Here is a 3,708-nt window from a genome sequence, read left to right as displayed (position 1 = left end):
CACATTTAAAGTACGTGATTTAATTTTTTAAAATATATTTACAGAGTTGTGCAACCATCACCACTAGCAATTTTAGAAAACTTTCACCACTTCTGAAATAAATCTCACACAACTTATTAGTCACTCTCCATTCCTCCAGCACCCCAGCCCTAGATTGTCAATAATCTTACATTTATTATCTAAAAATGTATTAATTCTGGAAATTTTGTGTACGTGGAATTGTACAACATGTAGCATTTGTATCTGGATTCTGTAATTAGCATAATGAAATCAAAGCTCATCTGTGTTACAGCATGTATCAGTACTTTGTTATTTGTATTGGCAAATAGCATTACATAGTATTGACATTCAAATTTTTTTAATCCATTCAGCAATTGATAGACATTGCATTGTTTCCATTTTCTGGCAATTGTAAATATTGCTGCTATGAACATACACACACATCTTTGTGTGTTCATAAGTTTTCATTTCTTTTGGTTGCATACCTAGGAGTAGAATTGTTGGTCATGTGAAAACTTTATATTTAATATTTTGAGAAACTGACAGATTATTTTCCACAGAGGGTATAGCATGTTACAGTCCCACCAGGAATGTATGAGGATTCTAATTTCTCTCTATTCTAAACAACAATTGTTATTTTACATCTTTTTCATTATAACCATCCTAGTGAGTGTGATGATATATATCTCACCGTAGTTTTAATTTGCATTTTCTTGATGACCAATTATTTTGATAATCTTTTCATGCATGTATTGGTCATTTATTTAATCTTCTTTGAAGAAATATCCATTAAAATCTTTTACACATTTTTAAATTATGTTATTTGTCTTCTCATTTTTGAATTGTAGTTATTTATATATTCTGGATATAAATTCTTTATCACACAAATGATTTGTAAAAGTTTCTCCCATTTTGTTTGTCTCTTGATGATATCCTTTGAATGACAAAGTTTTAAATTTTTATGAAATCCAACTTACCTATTATTCTTTTGCCATTTCTCCTTTGATTTCATATCCATAAAATCATTGCCTAACTCAAGAGCATAAAGGTTTACTTCTATAATTTGTCTAAGAGTTTTATAGTTTTAGCTCTCATAATTAGGGATTTTTATGCATTTCATGTTCATTTTTTACATCTTGTGAGATAGAGCTCCATTTTCATTATCTTGCATGTTCAGTAGTCTCAGCACCATGTTATGAAAATACTATTTTCCCCTATTGAATTGTCTTGGCACATCTGACAAAAACCAACTGACTATAAAACTAAGGGTTTATTTTTGGACTCTCAATTATATTTCATTGATTTATATGTCTACCCTTATGCCAGTATCATACAGTATTGATTATTAGAGCTTTGTGATAAGTTTTGAAACCAGGAAAAGTGAATCCTGAGACTTTGCTTTTTAAAAGACATTTTTTGGCAATTCTGAGTCTCTTGATCTGGTAGACAGAATTTGTACCCTCCACAGATATTCTAATCCCCAGAGCCTCTGAACATGTTACATTGCATGGCAAAAGGGACTTTGCATATGTAATAAAGATAACTATCTCAAAATGAAGAGTTTATTGCTATTATTTAGATAGGTCCAACATAATTACAAGAATACTTATAAGAAGAAAACAGTGCGGTCAGAGTCAAAGAAGGAGATTTAATAACATAAATAAAAATCAGAGTGATAAATCCACAAGTCAATGAATGTGGGCAGCTTCTAGAAGCTGGAAAAGGCAAGGAAATGCATTTATCCTAGCATCTCCAGAGGAATGCAGCCTGGTATTTGTCTTGTTAAGTAACTAATTTTATGGTAAATTGTTTCATAAGCAATAGAGAACTAATACACCTACACTCATATTTCATTATAAATTTTATAATTGGCCTATCAATTTATGCAAATAAATGACAGTTTGGATTTTGGCAGGAAAAGCATTTAATCTGTAGAACAACTTTTAAAATATTGCCATCTTAACAGTATTATGTTTTCCAATCCATGAGCGTGAGGTGTTTTTTTCCTTTTAATTTGGTCTTTAAATTATTTTACTGATGCTTTGTGGTTGTCTGTATACAGGCTTTGCATTTATTTAGATATATTTATTCACAAGTATTCTATTTTTTTTTGAAGGCAAAAGAAAAACAACACATTTATATGGTAGTTTATAAACAAGCGAAGGCCCAAGAAATAAATTTTAGAAACTGAATTCAATTTTTTCCATAAACCAAAGTTGGATTACCATACCTACAAATTATGTACAAATGCTTGTGAAACAGGCTTAGAATAAACCCATTTTGAATCACTCAGCACGGTTAAAAACAAAATCTTTTGTAGAGAAAAGCCTTTTTAAAACCTAAGAGATGTTTTTCAGACTCGATCCTGATTTTGCACAAAACGGGCAGTTGATTTGGCTTAATTTTATCACACACCAGACTTACCACAATAGTTAAGGGAAGACAGAGGCAGGCTAATAACAAAAAAAATCACAAATACAACAATGTATTTCATTTTGAGAGCAGGTACTGTTTATTAAGCTGACGAGACTCGAAAAATAATCATAGTAGACACCTTAGTTCATTCTTCTAATAAGCCTGTTGATGTGGTCCTCCCTGTTGCCAGCATCTCCACCTTCTACAAAGTGGGTGGTCTTTTTCTTCATTCCACCTCATGGAGAAGATAATTTGAAGGGCCACAGGAAGTTATTTGCCTCTTTGAAGCGTTTTCCAACAGTATAGATCTCATGAATCAGATCCTCCATGCAGATGATGCCATATTTACCAAGAGATCGAGCAATCAAAGCGTTATCTGTCAAAGCAATTTGCTTCTTACTGATTTTGCCATAACCACGCTTGTAGATTAGCTCATTTACTGACTTCAGATTGGGCTACCCCCATGCAATATATGGCTCTACAATCCTCAGCATATTAATTGAAGCCTTGTTGAGCTTCACAAAGGTTCCATTGAAGATTTGACGAAGGCGAAGAAGCTGCAATACCTTTCGGACCTTTGGGCTCACGCCATTGATACCTCTGATCCTGATGACAAATGCCAATTTGGGTTCAGCAGGTACATAGAAGTTGCAAGCTTTTCTTGCCATCCTCGCCATTCGAATTTCAGTTCTGTACATCTGCCTATATTCCTTGTGATAGTGCTTCGCTTTTTCATAGATAAGCTTCCTCCTTGCCTTTCGAAGCATCTTTTGGGCAAACTTCTTTCTCAGGCGCTTGATCTTCAGCTCTGCGAAATTCCTTCGCTTTTTCTTAAGGGTTTCTGGCACAGCAGGAACCTTCTTCTTCTTCTCTTCTGCACCCTCCATGGTTCCAGCCGGAAAAAGAGAAGTATTCTATTCTTTTTGATGATATTGTAAGTAGATTTTTGTGTTTGGGTCATTTTAAGGTTAATTCTAAGTTCATCGTTTTTATTATGTTTTTATGTTTATTATATCTAACATGATTTCAATAAACTACCTAGGATTTTCTATATTCAAGATTATGTCATCTTCAAATGTACTTTTATTTCTTCTGTTATGTATAAATGCCTTTTATTGCCTTTTCTTATGCAATTGCACTGACTAGAACCTCCAGTACAATGTTGATTAGGAATTTTAAGAGCAGACATCTTTGTCTTCTTCCTGATCTTACAGGGAAAACATTTAGTCTCACTGTTAATTCTGATATTACCTGCAGGTATTTTGTAGATGGTTTCTAGCAGCTTGAGGAGGT

The 3,708-nt window shown here is 33.3% G+C and overlaps 1 pseudogene; it reads right to left on the bottom strand.

The window, feature by feature from the left end:
• Window positions 1-2,098: 2,098 nt before the first annotated feature.
• Window positions 2,099-3,322, bottom strand: LOC102130487 (large ribosomal subunit protein uL30 pseudogene; annotated as a pseudogene).
• Between the last annotated feature and the right edge of the window lie 386 nt (window positions 3,323-3,708).

The sequence above is a fragment of the Macaca fascicularis genome, chromosome X, assembly GCF_037993035.2.
Source record: "Macaca fascicularis isolate 582-1 chromosome X, T2T-MFA8v1.1".
Lineage (NCBI taxonomy): Eukaryota > Metazoa > Chordata > Mammalia > Primates > Cercopithecidae > Macaca > Macaca fascicularis.
Note: the sequence above shows the minus strand (reverse complement) of the source record. Positions and strands in the feature narration are given on the sequence as shown.